General features: G+C 45.9%; 1 protein-coding gene and 1 pseudogene across 1 annotated transcript in view; one reads left to right on the top strand and one right to left on the bottom strand.

Annotated features, from left to right (window-relative positions):
• Positions 1–22,319, bottom strand: part of VWA3B (von Willebrand factor A domain containing 3B) — a 981,637-nt gene that overhangs the window by 576,117 nt on the left and 383,201 nt on the right. The window lies entirely within an intron of this gene.
• Positions 1,474–17,742, top strand: LOC147697099 (uncharacterized; annotated as a pseudogene).

Raw genomic sequence — 22,319 nt, 5'->3', positions numbered from 1 at the left:
AATAACATGGTACGATAGGGTATAATGTGTTTTGATGTTGTTTAGTGTGGTATGATGTTATACTGTTTCGCTTCTTTGTGTCTGAAATGGTGTGCTGTACTGGGGGTCAGAGGCATGATGCAGTATTGCATGATCTTAATAAGTTTGAGATAGAGGATTGTGCACTCTGTGCATTCCCTATGCTCTAGAAGTGTCAACATATAAATAGTGTCCTTACCACTTGGTATGTAAAACATATATATCTGGATGCCAATGGTCGTATTTGTTATGCTGGCTGGCCTGATCATTGTAGTTACATGTTTCATCAATATGTACATGCCCTAATACTGACAGCTGAAACAACCAACAAAGTAACAGAAGACTACTTGAACTAATTTCAGCCACTGGTGATCGATCTGGCTGCACTCCAGTCCATTGTTTGTCCCCCACCACATCACTCTAGACAGAGACACCAAATGTAATTCAGTCTTGGTTCTGCTCCAAACCGAAACAGTCTGGCATAAACTGCTAAGTCAGGTCCCCTCTGGAAGGAAGCACAAGCAGCCCCAGATCGGTTTCAGACTACCTAAGTGTGATAGAGAGCATCCTATCACCCGATCTGCCGGGAACTTCAAGATGGTGTCCAATGATCCACTCCAACCAGAGGAGTTGGCTCAGCTGTGGGCCGCCGGGTGATTGGAGATCCGGAGAAAGCGAGGCTGCGACGGACGGCTGCAGCAGAGGAGGCGAAGCTACGCAGGACAGAGCATCGAACGACGGAACACATGGAATCGGAGTGGAGAGTCCAGGTGCTGGAGACACGGAGGAGGCGAAGCGGAGCAGCGGAGCTGACCCACGGGAGGTTTCCCCAACACACACCGCGCTCGTATCCGGCTGTCCCTCCAAGCAACAGGACACCGCGATACCCATTGCTACGGTCACCGGGGACCGTAGCCCCAGGCAAATAACGTGGGGAGAACGGTGAAGGAGGAGGTTGGAGGGCACAGGACTGTTGGGCTTGTGGCATAAATAAAGTGGTGCACGCTGCATGCGAAACACGCTTTCCTTTCCCTTCCCCATTCCTCACTATATTCGACCCTTCCTCCTTAATAAAGATATCACGAGCCTCGGTGACCCCAAGTTCTTGGTGACGGGTGCACGCATAGAGCTTTAAGAATATATACAGTTCGTGACGGTAGTGTTCCTCTGTTTGCCTTTTGGGAGAAGTCGGTACGAGTGTCCTACGGGGAAGAGTGACCAAGAGAAAGAGAGAGACTGAAGACTGTTTTCCTGAAACTCCAAAGACCGCGCCCTGCACACTTTGTTATCTACTGCCAAGTATTTTGAAACTGTTTAACAATTTGACGCGTGAATAAAACGCTTGTTGTGCTACTGTCAATGACTGTTTTGATACTTACGATACAGTTAGTTAAGGACGAAGTGTGAAAAGGCTTACAGTGGTGTCAGAAGTGGGATACTGTCATTTGATACAAGATGACGCAACCGGTGACTTTGCAAGATATGATAACGCAGCTGGCAGAAGGTCAGAGACATTTACAGTTAGTGTTTGAAGAACAGAATAGGAATGCCCAAAAAGAAAGAGAGTCGTTTCAAGAGGCTTTGAAAGAGCAAGCAATATTGTTGACAAGTAACCAAAAAGTCCAAGATGCAGCTATTCTCCGCCTTACAGATGTAATTTCTAGTGCCCGTGTCCACCCTAACATCCCCGGCAGTGTGTTACAAAAGTTCCAAGAAGGAGAAGATCCAGACTTCTTCTTCACCAATTTTGAAAGAGTTGCTACCACAGCCACTTGGCCTGCAGACAAGTGGGGACAATATGTAGCGCCGTTATTGTCTGGAGAACTACAGGTGGCGTACCAAGCGGGTAACCCAGCTGGAGTAACTCCTTATCCCGAGATAAAGAAGGCAATTCTCGAGAGATTAGGGTGTGACCAAGAGTATTATAGGGCACGCTTTCACAAGGAAAAATGGGTTACAGGTGATAATCCCCGAGCATTGTTTTACAGGGTCAGAGACTTAGGGAACAGGTGGCTGCAGCCTCATACGGCCACCATGGAAGAGGTTACGGAACAAATTTTTCTAGAACAGTATTTGGATGCTTTACCTGCCAATACTAGAGCATGGTTAAAACAACATTCTGGTCTAATGTCCCAATCTGCTATCGAACTAGCCTGTGCTTACCATAGGTCTCCCAACTTCAAAGTTCCTAGTGGGAGAACCCCCATTGTATTCACTAAACCTGCACCCCGAGTTTCCAATGACAGTGTAGAAAAACTCCCTTTTCCTACCACTAAACCCGCCCCAAAGCCCTTTCCAAAAATCAACTCCCCTGTTCAGGTGGGACCTCAATGCTTTAGGTGTGCAGAGTGGGGGCATATCTCACGAAATTGGCCATTGAACCATGACGGCTCCGAACCAATGGAAGTGGGTTGGTCACGAGGGCGAGTTTTGGTTACAGGTCTATGCAGGAAAACATACAAGAAAGCCATCCGATTAAATGGGAAACCTATTGAAGCTTTATTAGATACAGGATGTCACCATACGGTAGTAGTGCAAGACTTGGTACCCCTGAAGTCTCTATGTGAAGGAGAAACCGTTCTAGTTTCCTGTGTTCATGGAGAAGTTTAGCAGAAGTCTTACTGGAGATAGACGGTTATCCACAAGTCCGGAGAGTGGGGGTAGTTCCTCGACTTCCTGAAAATATTTTGTTGGGAACAGATTTGCCTAAATTTATGAATATTTAATGGAGGCCTCGGAGCAAGAAGCCAGAGCAGAATGGTTACAGGAGGCTCCATTTTCTAGCGAAAACCTAGTTCAACCCAGAGTCCGAGAACATAAGTCAAAAAATGAGAAAAGAAGGGACAAAGAGAGGTATACCAGTGCCTGTTAGTCTTTTGCTTCATGTTTACTTCCTTCCCCAGAGCATGGAGATACTCCTGCACAAAGCTTTTGTGCCGCTCAGAAAGATGACAGCACCCTCACGAATGCCTGGAATCAAGTGCAAGAGAATGACCCAGAGAAGGTAGGACCCTATTTTGATATAAAACAGGGATTACTGTATCGAGTAAGTGAAGGGACAAGTGGTAGGGTAGAACAGTTGTTGGTCCCAGTAGCCTTTCGAGAGCAAGCTTTGCAATTAGCACACAACCAGACAGGTGGGGGTCACTACGGGCAGGAATTAACCCTGAAATATTTACTGGATCGTTTTTACTGGCCGGGAGTGTATAGAGAAACTGCTAGGTTTTGTACCACCTGTCTAAAGTGTCAGTTGATAAATCTCTCCAAAGACAAGAAAGTACCCCTCCGTCCTTTACCCATTATTGATGTTCCATTTCAGCGTGTAGGGATGGATCTGGTAGGTCCATTAATTCCCTCAGCCAGGGGGCATCAGTATATATTAGTGCTAGTGGACTATGCAACAAGATATCCAGAGGCTATACCTCTGACAAGCATGACTACGCTAACTGTGGCTCAAGCTATGATATCTTTCTTCTCCCGAGTAGGATTTCCATTGGAACTTTTGACAGACCAAGGAACTCCTTTTATGGCGAAACTCATGAAGGAAGTATGTTCACTTTTGAGGGTCCAACAGATTAGAACGGCAGTCTATCACCCACAAACCAACGGTTTAGTTGAAAGGTATAACCGAACGATTAAAACCATTCTGAAGAAACTGATAAGCGAGACAGGGAAGGATTGGGATAGGAAGTTACCTCTTGTGCTCTTTGCTATTAGGACACATGAACAGAAATCCACGGGATTCTCCCCATTCGAGTTGCTATTTGGGAGGAAACCCTGTACCTTGCTCGATATGGCTGCCGAGCAGTGGACGGAGGAAGAGGATGAAGGGAAACCGCTGTTAGGATATATGCAGACCCTTAAAGAAACTTTAGCCACCCTATGGGATACTGTCCACCAAAACATGGACAAAAAGAGCAATATGACAAGAAAAGCCAGTTGATGGAGCTGAGGGTCGTAGACAAGGTATTGATTTTACTTCCCTCCTCTGATAAGAAATTATTGGCTACATGGCAAGGACCATATACCATTACTCAGAAAGTTACACCTGTTTCATATAGAGTCGCAGTACCAAACACTAACAAGGTGGGGCAAACATACCACATTAACTTATTAAAAAAGTGGGAGAAACCAAACACAGGATCCCAAGGGGCCGAGATAGTCCAATCCATAAATCATGTAACCATCACACCACTAGAGTTACCTCAGGAGACGGGGAAGGGCGAACAGGAGGAACGGCCAGCTATGGGTCCCCGATTATCTGTAGAGGAAAAACGGCAGTTAGAGCAACTGCTTGACCAATACTCTGCCCTTAGTTCAGGAAAACCGGGGAAAACGTCCCTGGTAGCCCACGATATTGTTACCCCACCGGGAAGAGTGGTGAATGTGAGACCCTATCGCATACCCGAAGCTAGGAGAGAGGCGGTAGAACAGGAAATAGAAAAGATGCAATAGGCAGGTATTATTGAACTTTCCAAAAGTAACTGGCGTTCCCCCATCGTTTTAGTGCTGAAACCGGATGGCAGTATCCGTTTCTGCATTGACTTTCGACAAGTAAATGCCAATTCTAAATTTGACAATTATCCAATGCCTAGAGTGGACGAGCTAATTGAAAAACTAGGAGAGGCTAGGGTGATGTCCACCATTGACTTGACCAAGGGATATTGGCAAATACCCCTGACGGAGGCAGCTCAAGAGAAGACAGCCTTCTCTACACCCTCAGGGTTGTACCAATTCAAAGTAATGCCATTTGGGTTACATGGAGCACCGGCCACCTTTCAGAGACTAATGGACATTTTACTAAAAACTCATCAAAATTATGCCGTTGCTTACCTGGATGACATTGTTGTGTATAGCCCTGATTGGAAAACCCATCTAGAACACTTACAGAATGTATTTGAGACCTTGACTCAGGTAGGATTAACTATGAATCCAAAGAAGACAACTCTGGGCACCCATCAAATAAACTATTTAGGTTACACCATCAGTGAAGGAACCCTAAAACCCCAAATTGACAAACTGGAAGCTATTAAAGATATTCCCAGACCAACCACCAGGAAAGAGGTACGAGCATTCCTAGGGTTAGTCGGGTATTGTCGAAGATTCATTCCCCAATTATCTGACGTGGCCAGCCCCCTCACGGACTTGTTGAGAGGAAAACCTTCAAGAGCAAAAATCGGGTGGGGTCCAACGCAAGAGAAAAGCTTTGAAGCCCTAAAGACTATACTCTGCAAGGCCCGATTTTGACTTGTCCCGACTACAAAAAGACATTTGTGTTGCAAACAGACGCCTCAGATAAAGGACTGGGAGCAGTAGTATCGCAACCAGATAATCAAGGACTGCTTAAACCAGTGCTGTTTCTGAGCCGCAAACTGTTTCCAAGGGAGACACGCTATGCCACCATGGAAAAAGAATGTTTGGCCATCAAGTGGGCCATGGAATCCTTACAGTACTATTTGTTGGGGAGGACTTTCTTTTTAGTTACAGATCATGCTCCCCTTACGTGGTTAGCAACCAATAAGGAAACCAATGCTAAAATACTAAGATGGTTTTTAGCCTTACAGCCTTTTTCATTTCAGACTCTGCACATGCCGGGAAAGTTCCAAGGGAATGTAGATTATCTCTCCAGATTTCCGACAGCTGAATGGCCCGATCGTCCATCTCCAGAAGAGAGGCAATGTGATAGAGAGCATCCTATCACCCGATCTGCCGGGAACTTCAAGATGGTGTCCAATGATCCACTCCAACCAGAGGAGTTGAGCGGTCTAGTCTGCGGCGTCAAGGCGGAGCAGGGGCCCGGGCAGAAGCTAAAGGAGAGCCGCTGGCTCAGCTGTGGGCCGCCGGGTGTTTGGAGATCTGGAGAAAGCGAGGCTGCGACGGACGGCTGCAGCAGAGGAGGCGAAGCTACGCAGGACAGAGCATCGGACGACGGAACACGTGGAACCGGAGTGGAGAGTCCAGGTGCTGGAGACACGGAGGAGGCGAAGCGAAGCAGCGGAGCTGACCCACGGGAGGTTTCCCCAACACACACCATGCTCGTATCCGGCTGTCCCTCCAAGCAACAGGACACCGCGATACCCATTGCTACGGTCACCGGGGACCGTAGCCCCAGGCAAGTAACGTGGGGAGAACGGTGGACGAGGAGGTTGGAGGGCACAGGACTGTTGGGCTTGTGGCATAAATAAAGTGGTGCACGCTGCATGCGAAACACGCTTTCCTTTCCCTTCCCCATTCCTCACTACTCCGACCCTTCCTCCTTAATAAAGATATCACGAGCCTCGGTGACCCCAAGTTCTTGGTGACGGGTGCACGCATAGAGCTTTAAGAATATATACAGTTCGTGACGGTAGTGTTCCTCTGTTTGCCTTTTGGGAGACGTCGGTACGAGTGTCCTACGGGGAAGAGTGACCAAGAGAAAGAGAGAGACTGAAGACTGTTTTCCTGAAACTCCAAAGACCACGCCCTGCACACTTTGTTATCTACTGCCAAGTATTTTGAAACTGTTTAACAATTTGACGCATGAATAAAACGCTTTTTGTGCTACTGTCAATGACTGTTTTGATACTTACGATACAGTTACTTAAGGACGAAGTGTGAAAACGCTTACACTAAGGATCATCAGTGAGTTATAGCTTGAGCTACTTCTGGGCATACTTATCTTGGGAATCAACTGCAATAAACTACAGAGTGATTGAAGGAATACTTGAATTCATCTCAGGCACTGGCAATTGCTTACACAGCACCTCAGTCCAACATTTTTCTCCCACCATGCCACTCTAGAATGCCAAGTCATATGCAAACCAGCCTTAGTTCTGCTACAACAGGATCAATCCAGTACAAACTGCCTGGCTAGTTCCCCTCCAGATGGGAACACTAGCAATCCATGACACTTTTCAGCCTACTTAGGCATCATCAGTGAGATACAGCTTGAGTCTTGTGGCACCGTGAGAACGACACTCAGAAAAGATATACCTGTCGCACTTAGGGTAGCTACTGCAACACACAAGAAATTGATGGAAGAAATGCTTTAATTAATCTCAGCCACTTGAACTGCACAAGCACTTGCATTGTTTTTTGCCCATCATGCTACTGTAAACCGAGACTAGCAATTTTAATATCAGTCTTGGTCATGCTCCAAAACGAACAATCAAATCAGGTTTGCCAGGCTACAATTGCCTCAGAAAGGAACACAGGGGCCCAAGACTGATTTCAGCCTACGTAGGCCTCAGCAGTGAGGTATAACTTGAATTCTGAGGCACAGTGAGCACAAGACCCACTGTTAGACCCGGCATCCTTGGCATGGTTCTCCCCTAACTTTTTGCCTTCAACCCACCTACTTTTTGCTGACTAGCTTTATGACTCTGCGTACTTTACCACTGCTAGCCAGTGCTAAAGGGGGCCACATGACGAGGTGTAGATGGTAGTTGGTCTTTGTGGATTGTTCCCAGACAGTGAGACAAAGGGAAGATAGGAGTTGGCAGGATGGGCCACTTTGAGTTAACTATGGGGAGAATCTGTCACATACTGCACTTGCAAATCGCAAAGGCCCTGTCTAAGCACCCTCACAAAGAGGCTGTCACTGGTCTTTCCTCTAGAAGCTTCTTCCACTTCAAAGTGGGCACCATGTATAAACAGTGGACCCTAGACACCAACTCTTCAGTACTCTTCTGGACCTGTGGAAGACTCTGCAATGAAGAACAACTTCTGTGCTGCTGAAAACACTGCCACTCTGCTGCACTGCTGACCTGAATGACTGCCGCCCTGCTGTGCTGTCCTGCTGACTCTTGCCTGGGTGAGAAGGACTGGACCAGCAACCTGTACCACCAAAGTGGCTCTAAGGGTTAGCCCCTCGTAACTAGCACCTGGACTTTTGAACTGTGAGTCATACCCTGCCAAGTGGTGTCACCCCAGTCCTGGACCTTTGGAAGGGGGTCTAAAGGTGCTATATCAGGCAATGTGAGGACTCTGCAGAAGCAACGCATCTCCTCTGCTGTGTGGGGCAACCCCAGGTACAACCAATGCATTACCTCTGCTGCATGGACTTCCCTTGGCAAGGACTTTGCATCGCTGTGGCAGCCTCATCTGAATGGCCAGTTCATGGTGCATCCTCGACATAGGTCTTTGCATTCCAAGCCCCTCATTGACAGCATCCTCGACAACAACATATGTATTCGCATCACAGGTCCCACAGCTTCTTTGAAACTAGACGATGTGCAATACATCCTCAATGCAGGACTATGTGCAGCAAGCCCGCTCGTTGACAGCCTCTAAGACAGCAAACCATGACCCCTCATCGCATCTCCGACCCAGACCTTGCATCGCCTCGGTTGAGTGACACATCCTTGACGCAGAACCTAGCAATGCTCTTCAACCAAGATTCAAGCTACTCTTGTTCAGCAGGCCTAACTGGGTCCCAGTAGCTGGCCCACGCTCCATCACGGTCGGCCTGAGCTTGTGACTTTGTCCTGGTCCGGAATGCCCAGATATCCACAGTTGGCGCTTTGTGCTTTGTGTCACTATTTTCATTGAAAACTTTAAACTTGCATATGTCAGGATCCACTAATCAGATTTTTGTCATTTTGGTCTTGATTTAGTTATTAAAATTGACTCTATTTTTCTAATTTGGGATGCTTCTTGAGTTGTGTTTACACATTTTTACTGTTTGAAGTGCTGCATAAATACTTCACACATTGCCTCTAAGTTAAACCTGACTGCTCTGAGCCAAGCTACCGGAGGGTTGAGCACAGGTGAATTTAAGGTTTGTTTGTGACTTTTTTCTGACAAGGGTTGTGGTTGCTGCTTGAGTAGCGTTTCACCCCCTCAACAGAAACCCAATTTCTTACACCCACGTCTTGGCATACCTGTCACACCTATTGTATGAACTGTAACAAACAACAAAGCAATGGAAGGAATGCCAGAAATAATCTCAACTACTGGTTAGTGCTTGGGGCCATATTGCAGTCCATTGTTTCTCACCCCTCATGTCACTCTGCACCAAAGATCGTCAAATGTTTTTTTGCTCAAGACCTCCATGGGGAAATGCCACAAAGTTGGGAACCCCCTTCAAAACTTTGTGGCCAGGACTGAGGGAGCAAGAGGGGCATGGCTGAGCGCAGGGGTGGTGCTTAAGAGATCATTTTAAGGATAATTGTTTTGTAGCTTATAATACACTATCAATGTGAGATTGCTTAGATTTCTAATAGGAAAAACTCATCAAACAAAAACAGAAATTGACCAAACAAACGGTGCTTCCCATAATTTGGGGGTTGTGAGCCCCTCACCAATTGGGCCCCAATGCAACTGTAATTGATGTTGCCCTGAGAAGCACTCTATCTCCTATGCCTGTTTCCACCCTTCCACACAACGCCTTATCACTCTAATCCTGAATCAGGTTCTCTGTCCCTTTTGTTTGTTGGAGTATGATATAGCGCTGACTTAGCCCAAGTGGTTTGGAACACTTTTCATTACAGAAGGTCACATTCATTTTTCAGTGATTTGCCCAGAATTACAGAATGTTCAGCTGACGCCAGGACTTGAACCCGGTTCCCCATTTCCAAATTTAGCAGCTCTCACCATGAGGTCACATCACCTCCCTTTTAGAATAAAATTAGCTCCCATGTGTAGCCCTACTTTTGCAGCAAAGGTGTTCTTCGCCCTAATGCTACCAGGGAAAAATGAGCCCCACACCCTTTTTAAAGAAAGACATCATTGTGATCCAGTAGGTCTCTCAGACTCCCAGGCCCCAGAACCACTACGCCTGCCTCACTAATGATGGCTGTTGCCTTGCGAAGTGGGCTGTTTTTTCTGTCCTTTGTTAAAAACATGAGCTCCCATCTTGCCCCATCTCCTTTGCTGCAGTTTCCCTGATGCCCCAAATAAGGCGTCTCATCTGCTTCAATTTTCCCTTCCCGTAGGATGTTGCTTTGAGGCCCAAAGCAACAGCACGTGTGCATTGGACTCCCAAGCAAGCAAGGAAGAAAGGATAGTAAAACAGACATAATTGTGGTTTAGTCAAGCCCACTAGTATTATGTGATTCTGCAACTACTGTGTAAATGCTACAGGTATGTGAGTCTGGTGCTCACTGTGCCTTATGACTCAAGCTATACCTCACTGATGAGGCCTAAGTAGACTGCAATCAGTCTTGGTTTTCTCTTGGTCCTATATAGAGGGGATGAGCCTGACTTGAGTTCTGTGGCACTGTGAGCATGACACGTATGGACATGCCCAACCTTTTAGGAACTAGACTAGTACAGTGCAGGAAAATAGATTAAGGAAGGCTTATCATACTAGTCTGCGTCACAATGTAGGTAATCTCCACCTGCATGATACGACATCTTAATGTCCAGCAGCACAGCTACAATTTGTTATAGGCAGGTTCTAGGAGGAATAAACTTAGCAAGGGAAATACTCTCGAGCATGGGGTCCAAGGAGAGTCTTAAGACTTGATTATTCTCCCCTGCTCCAGTGACTTCATTTAAACCATTCCTGATCTACTTGGTCTCAAACCAATGGCATCAGATAGCCTGCATACGTAAAAATAACAACTCACTTGCATGTGGGGTGCCACTGTGGCGACTACCTACTTATCACAAAACAGCCAGGAAAATAATCATTGTTCAATTGAATGAAGTAAAATGATGATTAATCGGTCCCCTGTTTCTGAATGTAAAATTCATAACAGCCAGGAAGGTTTAAGGTCCGTTTGGCATGTCATGAGTCAATCTTTATAGTAGGTTTCTGAAACCTCTGAGAGATATACTTGACCCATTCCAGGATGCACCCATCATGTCCAATATATTGAGCAATATATTGACCACTATGGTAGACGTACTTTATTGAAGCAAAACATTTGTATTGATATATATGGTACCACCCCAAAGGGATTTGTCAAGGCATTCACATATATGTGGAAAAGCTCATATAATATCAGATTCAGACTGGCACTTTTCATTGTTATGCACTGTACATAAATAACAACAGCACAAGCACATATTAGAACATACCAAAGATAAACACAAGAGCATTCCCTGCCCCAAGCGTGGTGACCCTGAAGCCACATTCTTGCACATCGTTTGGTAATGCCCAAACACTACTTGGTCCCCACTGGTCTCCTAGATCCTCCCACGGTCTTGAGGCTGACTTACTAGGCTAATTTTGTTTATAAGACAGAACAAATAGTGCAATAAAACTGCGATACTCACACTGCTATGGCATGACAATAAAATAGTGACTCTATCATTGTGAAGGTATCTGCCTGAACAGAATAGCTGACTGAGAAATATGGAAGAATGGGTGACTACGGAAGAGGTCTATGTGAAAAGAATGTAAAGGGGTGACAAAGTGGTAGTGTACTGATGGACTGGAGGATTTACTTACCAAGCTTATTGTTCTCATAAGACCAGAGGCTCCACTGTAAACTTGGCAATGTGCCAAAATACTACATCTTCCCAGGGGAGGCGAACGAAGAGGAATGTCTCTATTTCTTCTTGTTTCTTCCTCTTTCTATGTGTGCTATTCTGTAGCACGAATTTTCCTCCCAGGATTGTTTTTTGTGCAGGAAGGTTCCCCTTCCTGTACATAAACAATCCTGCATTCAATGCAGGCACCCTTGCACCATGGTGCAAGGGTGCCTGCATTGGCACTAGGCAGCCAAAAGGGCGCCAGCGCAGGTGAAAAGACAGGTATGCGCCCTTTTGCCTTAACTACGGTGAATTCCTATTCTTTCCATCACGCGGTGTAGTGCAGCGATGGGACTTGTTGAACTGGACTACGTGGCTTCCCCATAAATAGGCCCCTCAGTCTCAAAAGAGGAAGACACATGCTAACTAATGAAAAGGTCGACCAACAAGCCAACCAAGGGTCCAAACAGGGAATTCAAACAAGAAAACCTATACCATGCAGATCAAGAGTAATGGCAGCAACAATCCCCATAAACAAAGACCCCAAAAAGATGGAATTTTATCCAGCTGAAGAGAGAAACTGAAGTCCTCCCTGTTTTGCATCTTCTTGTTTACCTTTCCCACAGGAAAACCCATGATCGCTATTGTTAAAGGTAGGGCCACCACTCCAGGTAGAGAAAAGAGGACAGTGGCATACGAGGGACACTCAAGAGCTATGCTTTGACGATTGCTTTGCAGAAACCACAAACTGTTTGTGGAAGGACCAACAACATGTTTGCCATCAGAGGCAAAATCAAAAAATCCACTCTGAGAATATCAAAAAAGTAGAGTCCAACTACACCTCAATGCATATTGAGGTCATTAACACCAAGCCCTTGGATGTTCTGTCAATGTACTGAAGAACCGCACTTAGAAGAACAGGGCTAACCTGTATGAGGTGCCCACCACTCCAAGAAAGGTAGCTGATAATTATCAATGAGGAGCTGCTCAAAATGAGAAATGGTATTCAAGGCTCCAAAAGTGATATTGATAAAAGAGTTTCTGAGTTACTCTAGTGGAGATGCATAGAATAATTGTATAGATCCAAGAGAAGGATGGCACCCAGAGAGGTCAGCTCATTGGCCAGTGGTCCAGTGTGATTAGGCTAGCTAGTGGATCATGTTTCAAAGCCTCAAAACCCCTGAATCAAAAAATCTACCACTGGTACAGATTTTTTTTAGGCTTCTAGTAAAGGTAAGTCTCAGGACTGAGGGACTTTGGGATAGGATAAATGGGAATATAAAGGCACCGCACCCAGAGCCTGGAATAAAAGCAGCCGTGTTTAGGAACACTGGGAGCAATGCATTGAAGGGCACGTCAGTAGAAGCCTGGCGTAGGGCCTCTAAGGGGAACAAATCTCATTAACCCATAAAAGTGTGGTCAAGTATTCAAACTCAATTATTTAGTTTAGATCACCATCAATTTATTTGGAAGGCTTTATTTGCCATTATATTAGTCATCTCAGGAAGAAACCAATTATTCTAGAGACACAGGGGGTGGAGTTTGTAAAACAGTGCCTATACATGGCAGATTTAGTTTGAAGAAATATAGTCATCTCAATTTGAAGATGTACAAATATTATGTTATGCTATATATAATTCTACATGTGTGTAGTACACCTTTGCCATTGCTTTGACACCATAGTCTTTATAGTCTAATAGTACTTAACAAAGTTAGCAGCTGCACAAAATAACTTAATGTGGCAGTTCGAATGAAATGTGAAGTTGCACTATATTTAGTTTGGGATTCCTAAACATTATCTTTGATGTATATGTATTAATCCCAATGCTATCAGTAAAACAAAAAGTCCCGTAAAGCACACTTTTCGAAACCTAGGGACAAAGGTATTCAGACCTTCCAAGTGCAAGGCTGCAAAGGATATCTCAGGTAGCACCTGGCTCCTGAATCCACTTGATAGAGTCATCAGCTGGAACATAGTGAAAAGTCCAGGAGAGTATGATGTATTTGAAAGCATAGTAGAGAAAATGTGGACTGAGCATGTGCATTTTCACTTTGCTAGAAGTAGTGCAAAGAAAAACTTGCCTTTGAAGAAGAAGGAGCTAATAGGCCAAGAGACACTGCTGGGATGCTGAAGAGATCATTGGAGCCTTGCAAAGAAGGAAATAATTGTGACGTGATTCTGAAGTACTACAGAGAGGAGGAAATAAGAAAAGAGCATAGTACTAGAAGACTTGGTTGGGAATTAATTAAAATACCCAGTAGTGGTGGGATAGCGAATAGTTTATGCTGGTCCAAAATGATCTCAGGTCGCAATAACTGGCCTGGATGTCTCATGAGTTGAAACAAAGGGGCACTTGATACTTCCTCTCAATCTCTGTGTCACTTTCACCATTCCATCTCTTCATAATATGCACCTCCCATTGGCTAATCAACACGGCTCCCAAATCCTTTCTTGCCCACCTCCATTAATTGTGTTTTGACCCTTTCTCATCATCCATCGGCTTTTTTTGCCCACTTTTTCTGGTTCCCTTAGAGGCTGACTGCCCAGTCTATGAAGCGAAGACATAGACAAAAGCTGCGGTCTGTCAGAATGGCTCTGACTATATCCACATTATTACATTGTAATCATCTGGAAGGATGTTGATTGTGATACTGTGTAAATTCTACGCTCTCCAAGAGCACAGCAACTAAAGGAAGAGTGTCACTGGGCCTAGACCGGCCTAATGCAGGGGACCATGTCTCTTTTTCTTAACCTTAAGGTTCAAAATCGCATGAATGAATGTTACTTATGGCGGAAGCTTCCATTTAATTTATAAGATGGACAGTGTCAGCATTGATGACTGATGAAAGACTAAGGGACTCATTTAAAGTTCGGAGGGCACTGAAATTCCTCCAATTTTAGGAAGTTACTCTATATAGACAGTAGAATCAACTTGCTGAATTTCCTCCACAGTACTATTCATATGGTGGGACAAATTCAGCCAGTGGATTCTACTCAGTTTGTAGAGACAATCTCAGAAATGTAACTGTTTTCAGCTTCCTCGAAACTCTAAATGAGGCATTCAATGGCTTTGCTTGGTAGGGAATGTGGTAGGAAATGCTGATTTCTGCTTCCACCTTCTGTTCCTTGTTCAGAGCTAGATGATCTCTTAACTTATTTATTTTTTTCAAACATAGCTGGAAAGCTTATTAGGGACCGGTAAAATAGCCTATTAAATCCTTGGATCTTTGTTCCTCTGCAAACATCCTCCACGTCTCCTGGCTAAAAGTGTACATCAATCTACTGGAAAGGGAATAATAACTGGAGTATAAATAATATAGGTAGATTGTTGAAAGAAGCAAAATGCTCTTCCTTTAGTGAGTCCAGCTGGAGGGCAATTTAGAAATGGAAGTGAGGAGTACAGCACCCAATATTTGTACCACTGTAAAACTTGAATCATATGTGGGCCATGCTTATGCTTAAATGATACAGCAAGCCATTTGTCAAGGTTGTGCCATCACTAAGTTGCCTTGGCCCTTAAAAGACAAAAGCCATCTCACCTAAAGCAGAGCATCCACATGATCCCTCCTCCCCCTCAAGATGGGAGAGGGGAGGTTTGAGTGTGTCTGTCTTCCTTTATGTAGCCATATCTTTGAAGGTGTGGACGTGTGGGTGGTACTGAATGTGTGTGTGAGACTCAATGTACATACTGGCCTGTCGGCAGCTGAAACTAGCATTGTTTGCAAGTCGCTAACCATTGTTTCCTCAGCAACTAGTGCTGATCCCTGTGGCATAGACAGAGAGTCGATTAAGGCATGTTGTACAGAGCCTCACTGCTCCGGGGCATACAGAAAATTCTGCATTTCCCAAGATACCTGCTTTTCAGAAATATCTGGTGCTGTTAAATTTAATAGGATGGAAATGTATCACACATGAGAACCGCAGAGGAAGTGATCTCTCTCAGCTTTACAAATTATTATTTGTTAAACATGGTTAAGGTGGATTCTGTACGGATCTAGGTTTTTCATCACCTTACCTCTGATGTGTGGTCACCTTTTTATTGGTAGTAGAGTTGGAGCATTGCATAGTGCAATGCTTGCAAGAAGTATTTGATTTCAGTTGATATTTGGGTGTTTTGTAAAATATAGATTTGAGAAAATATTTCATAAGCACTCAATGAAGGCACAGGGGGAGCTGGGCAGGAGTGTTTTGCAAGACAAGCAAGTCACACCACTCACAATCGCCCAGGCTATGTACGACTTAAACATGCTTGGGTTTGCTCCGTGTTCACAATTTGGATTTGCTCCGTTTTAAGATCTTATAAAAGCCACCAAGTGCAACAATACCGAAGTTCAGATTTTTTTCTTTTTTTTAAATATACACATTTGACGAAGGGTCTTCCTCTTCCCTCTGTCTCATGTCAACCAACAAACATGGGCTCACTGATTTTTCTTGGAAAAGTGAGGTAACAAATAATTAGGTATTACATTTGCTGTAATAATTAAATGATATCAGATCTCAGTAACTTTTTTATGCAAGAGACTCCAGTACTTAAGAACTGTGTCAATAAGGCAGACCAGAACCACTCAGAGATACTTGACATGGTGCTAGCTATGTCTTTTATCTTACATGACCAATGTGAACCCACACATGTAGCGTATGGATTTTAATAGGAAAGACTGTGAGAATGCATGGCAGGCTTCACCTGTGCAGAAAGATATATGTATGCAATATGCTGCAGTCCCAATTCATTAGCAGTTCATCCTGAAGGTGAATGTGGACAAAACATGTATTTATCTAGAACTGCCTTGCAATGGCATAGCTATATCATTTATGGGCAGCAAGCACCTAGTATAACATTAAAATCACAATAATCAAAATTATTTTAATTTCCTAATCCAAGCAAAGTGTGAAAATGAGGCATCACATATTCATGCAAGGCCTTGTGCAACTGTAGGCTCTTGGCAGGGAACATATCTATGCAATTGTTCCTACGATCGGGTGACTCAAGCAGGGGCAGTGGGTCCATTAGAGCGCCAGGGTGTTGCCCCCCTTTTTGTCAGCCATCACACGGGTGCATATAAAAAAAAATATATATATATATATGTGTATATATATATATATATATATATATATATATATATATATATATATATATATATATATATATATATATATATATATATATATCTGATTCAGTGTAAACAGAAGACTTACACTCAAGGGGTCAAATCCAGCCGGATTTTATTGCACAGAAGTTCAGAGATAAAGATGCGTTTCGGCGGTACGCCTTCGTCAGTTACAGGCGGCCGCCGATACGCTGCATACATATACACAAAGCTGTTCACTAATTCTCGCGTGAATTGTCTCACAAAGATGCCATATTTAAATAAGGCAGTTTCATTGGCATGTGTTGTGAAATGCAAAATGAGTCGAAATCTGTATACCATGTAAACACGTGATGGGGTAAATCAAATCTGACAGGAATGGTTGGACGCAAAGATAATAAAATGTGTGATTTGGATAAATCAAATGTGATGACCATAAAAAACTAACAACATATTACAATTCAACGTATAAATACGAAAATCGGCTGTTTCCAGATGATGATGATCCTACTATTTACACAAAGTGAAATAAAGCCCTGAATGGGCAAATTCATAGATCTATCCAAAAATTAAAGGTATCATACACAATACAATCTCCTTTAAGTCTAACAAACCCTCCCTTACCCCAACAAAAAAGTGATATGTAAAGTTAAATATGTACAATATATACAGAATTCTTAATCAATGCAAATAGAAATGATTATTCAGTATATCTAATGAGATCAAATTCCCAAAGTGAGGCTATTGTGAACAAATATATCAATGAATATATACAATTCTATACAGTATTTACAGGTGTACCTTCAACTCCTCTCCCATGTTCAGACCCAAAGGAGTCTTAGTGGCTAAATCAATTATGTAGCGAGACTCTAGTCTCCTGAGTCGTTTTTCTCGATCCCCTCCCCTAGAGTCTGCAGCAACATGATCTAAACAAAAATAGCTCAGAAGTTTGCGATTACTGTTGTGGTATGTGTGAAAATGGCGGGCCACTGGGTAACTGCTATCATTGTTTTGATTCGCTCTTTGGTGTTCTAAAATGCGGATCTTAGCTTGATGTTTCGTGCTGCCTATATATCTGAGGCCACATGGGCAACTCAAACAATAAACAACATACGGTGTCAGACAATTCATGAATTTCTTAATCATGACTGGATCCCTTTTTCCAGGTACCTGATAGTTGTTGGCTTTCTTACTGACTGCTCCAAATCTCGTAGTTTGCACCAGAAGTCCCCGTAGTGCGGGGAGAAAAAAGCTGGCAGGATAAGTGTTCCTGTAGGGAGTTCCCGGTACAGACACACGGAACTCCCTACAGGAACACTTATCCTGCCGGCTTTTTTCTCCCCGTACTACGGGGATTTCACTGTTTAACAGTCTACACTTCCGTGATCAACTACGTGGACACGGACATCATTCCGGTCAATTTATCCAGAAACTCTTTTACTTAACCAACATTTCTACTAGAAGCATATCCTCACATACTTTGGATTATACCACAACTGAACTACGTACCCCGAAGTTCTCAAAGGATTTTACCCGGTCTCGAGCGGGGCTGGGTCGGAATTATCACCGGCACAGCGACCTGTGGTTCAACACTCATTAACTACAGCCCTGATGAGTCGCTGAAATTGTGTGTTTCTTTTCCTGCGACGAAACACGTGTCGGCTGGCTATGAATGAGCAATAAAAGAGGAGCCGAACTACTGGTGGTCTCCTCTCTTCACTATGGATTTTGAACTTGAATTTTAATATGTCCATTGAGACATCTCTTGTATCTATACTTTCTTACATTTAGTGTGCAACAGGTTTTGTCTTCATTGTACACAGTGTGTCTTCACACACACACTCTGGAGGGGTTAAAGGGAATTTTCCCTTCACCTGCATGCACCTACTGCCCGATACCATATCTCTTGCGCGTTACACGTGAGCAGTGCGCCCAGTATTTCCCTCATTTCTAAAAAACCCTGTTCGTAATTGTTGATAACAGACATGAAACATTGTTGTCATGCAGTTTCCCTGAACTGCAGCTCCAGCACCTGGGACGCGTTCAGCCGTAAGAGGAAGACCGAGCCATCGGCCAAACCGACTGCTGATCGACCAAACACAGGACACCAAAACTACAGGAGATTTTACATGTGTGGCCTTGAGGGATTCTGCATTCTGTCTTATGCGGCCTTGAGTAGAACTGCTGTGACATCAGAGACACAATCACCCATAGCGCTCAGTGCAAACCACCTATGAGGGCAGAAGAGGGTGCAATTTAGGAGAACGCTCTTGGGCTAGATTGATGCTGTTAAAGAGCAACAGCGTAGTGCTATATTGCCATTTTGCACCTCTCAGTGTGGTTGGAGTTTAGCTACCTTCACACGCTTGTCTTCAGGACTCCGTCATAGACCGGAGTCTGGTGTTTGATTAGGGTCGTCTGTGGTGTGGCCGTAGGTAATATGCTTCATTGGTGTGTATGTTTGCGTCTATGTGTGTGGGAAAGTGATTGTTCATTTGAGTGTTTCTTCAGAGGCTGGTACCGGTCGGGTTGTGTCATCTGGGAGGATTTGCATTCTTGTGTCTAAGTGGTCAGCACAGGACTGGAAGAAACACAATACTTTCCAGGCCTTTTTGTTAGCGTGTAACAAGAGCCAAGTGGAGTACTTGTCGCTGTGGACGAGCCTGGCAGCTACCGCAAATTCCATTTCAGAGAGATGGGCTCTTCCACCTGCTGATGCATGGAGTCAGTGTGTGCCCAAGCAGGCGACGTTTCACCACGTAATCAGCAAAAAACAAAACAGTTAACTTTGCTTGTTTGGCTTAATATGCAGTGTTATTCGGTCAATTAATGTTATTGTCCTATTTACTGCAATAAATGATTGGCTGGTGTAAACAAAATTTCCCATTTTACACCCAGTGGCACTATTGTGAGCAATAGTGTACTGGGCACAGGACAGCTGTTTTTCCATCTCTATGCTGTCATGTGACAGAATGAAACGTGTAAGTGGGCAGCAGGTACCAGCATGCGCTGCTGCTCCTATTTTAATGCAGGACTAGATCATGGTTAGGAACAGCCTTCAACTTTTTCAAAGTTTAATTAGCAGTGCAGGCTTTCTGTTTCAGAGCTGCAATGAAAATCTCAGCCCTGACAACCACCATCTCCACCTTGGAGAGTTTGATGCAGTTTTAGGGGCAGACACGGAGGCAGCGCATTGACAGCACTAGCAAATATGTGTGAGCAGCTCTTCAATCTACATCTGCTACCTTCTCATCCCATCTCTCGGTTTCTACGTAGTGATTCATGTGAAGGTCTGATTTACTTTCATTCCTGTCGCATTTTTTCTTTCTTCTTTCTTTTTTACCCCTGGGCATTGTCTGGGACCAGGCTACATTGACACTTGATGAGTGGTATAAGGATTAACAGGGAATGAAAAATTGGGCTTGGCAGAAGCACAACAGCACTGTTGAGTGCACTAATTAAAAACTGCTTCTTACACAGGGAACTGAATGCACGGCCTCCCTACATCACATGAGGATGAAATTTACTCTATATGATATGCCATGCTTTAGGTCTTAGATGTGTGGAGCATGGTAGCTCAGAGGTTGTGTCAATATGGGAGGAGGTGAACTGTGGTTACCCTAAATAAGCAGCTACCTATGTCATTATCATATGAACTCTCGTTAGTGATGCCATAGCTATACTTTCAGGGGCGTGGCTTGGGCGCCGATGGCGATGGTCGCCTGAGAGCTCGGCTCCGGGACTGAGCCCGAAATTATCCTGAACATTGGAGGCTGAGGGGCACCCCAGACCCCACATTCGGTTGAGCGAGGCGACGACACCCTGCCGGGGGCCCTGGTGGAGTTTGGACGGAGGCGGCTTTGAAGAAATGCCGAGGATTGCGGAGTGGCGGAGTGCGACCCAACATGGCGCCCGGACCCCTTTGTCCTCTTGATCGAACCTACGGAGTTGGGGCGGTCCCGCGGGGATCGCCTGGCACCCGGCTTCACCAGCCTCAGTGGTCTTAGACATCGGACGTTGGCTGGTTCGGACCCTCTACAGCGGGATCACACTCGATTGGACGACGGGGCGGATGCCCACGCGTTAGAGGGCACCGGGCACGGGTGCCCTCAGTTCTAGGCGGTGGTCTGCGCCGGGACTCCGCAACTAGCGACGAGTTCCTGGCCAGCCCAACTACATGGATGGCGCGACACTCGGGCGCCATAGGACAACCGGGGGAGTTGGTGGCCCTTGCCCCGGAGCTATAGTGGGTGTACGGGCCTGCCCGACTCGGAGACGGGTGTCTCCGCCCCCTTATCGGTGCCCTCGGACGCCATGGCGGTGGCGTGAGCCGAAACGGCGGAGTCTCCACAGGCTCTGGAGAAGGAGATCACCCATACCGGACCTGAGAGCGAAATCCCGGGAAAGTCGTGCTGGACACTTGTACACGGAGGCGCCTACTCCGGGACCTTGGCGGAGAGCCCCTGGCAGCATGGGGAAGCCTAGAGGAGCCAAGGGATCCAGCCAGGCCACCTCGGACTCTGAGGCCCAGGACAAGGAAGAACATGGAGATCCTACACGACCTGGTGGCGCACCACTCCAGCAACAATTCGACCGTGTACTGGAAGCCATAGAGGCGACTCGGTCGGCCCTGCAACAGGACATTGCCCAGGTGGCGACTGGCCTGGGACTCCTCAGGGCAGACCATGGTAAACTCTCGGACCGGGTCAAGGAGGTGGAGAGCACGGTGAAGACTATCGAACCGGCGCAGAGGACCCTGGCCGCGACGATAAAGGATGCCATGTCCCGGATCGAGACCCTCGAACGGAGGGCGGAGGATGCGGAAGGCCGAAACAGGAGGAATAACATTCGGGTGGTGGGCCTGCCGGAAAAGGTCGAGGAAGGTGATATGGTGCATTACTTGGAGACCTGGCTCCGAGACACGGTGGTCCCGGAGGGCCTGTCCTCCTTTTACACTTTAGAACGGGCCCACAGAGTTCCAGCGCGGCCCCCACAGCAGGGACGAGCCCCGAGGCCGGTGGTGGCGCGGTTGCTACATTTCCGGGACAGAGACCTGATCCTAAATGCCGCCAGACATAATGGCCCGTTCCAGGTTGCAAACAGTCAGGTGAATATCTTCCCTGACTATACCTACGAGACGCAGCGCAGGCGGTTCTCCTTCCTGGCGGTTAAGCGGGAACTCAGGAGTGAGGGCATCCAATATTCACTCCTATTCCCCGCGAGGCTCCGAGTCATTGTCGACGACAAAACCCAGTTCTTCGACACCCCGGAGGAGGTCTGTGACTGGCTCGAACTATACCGAACGGGGAAGGATGGTTATAGCGCCTCGACCCATCAGGCGGAGGAGCCGGAACAAAGGAGGCGATCCAAAAGGGTCAGGAACCGCCGCGGCCGCACGGGAGGACCCTCGACAGCGGAGGCATCATCTGAGCGGAAGGGAGTGTTGGAAGTTCTGTCGGAACTGTCGGGAGCAAGAGACGAAGGCATCGAAGAGGAGGAAACAGACCCGGGTGCTCAGGGGGCACCATCGGATTCGGAAGACTCCGTGGCAGACAGTACCCACATACCGGTGATAACACCGAAATCGGTGGAGGACCTTTTGGACGGACAAGGGTAACGGGATAGGTTGCCTTGCTTTGGGTGGGGGCCCGGCGGGGGGGAGGTGGCTGCCGTTCTTTATTGCTAACATTGGAAGAGGGAGGGATGGGAGGCTTCTGCTCTTGCCCCGAAAGATTTTGACGCAGGGGGGGGCTTACTATAGTCCTGGTAGCCTGGGCGACGAGGGCCCACTGCCTCCGCTCAGCCCGCACCTG

The sequence above is a fragment of the Lissotriton vulgaris genome, chromosome 8 (assembly GCF_964263255.1).
Source record: "Lissotriton vulgaris chromosome 8, aLisVul1.2, whole genome shotgun sequence".
NCBI classification, from domain to species: Eukaryota; Metazoa; Chordata; class Amphibia; order Caudata; family Salamandridae; genus Lissotriton; species Lissotriton vulgaris.
Note: the sequence above shows the minus strand (reverse complement) of the source record. Positions and strands in the feature narration are given on the sequence as shown.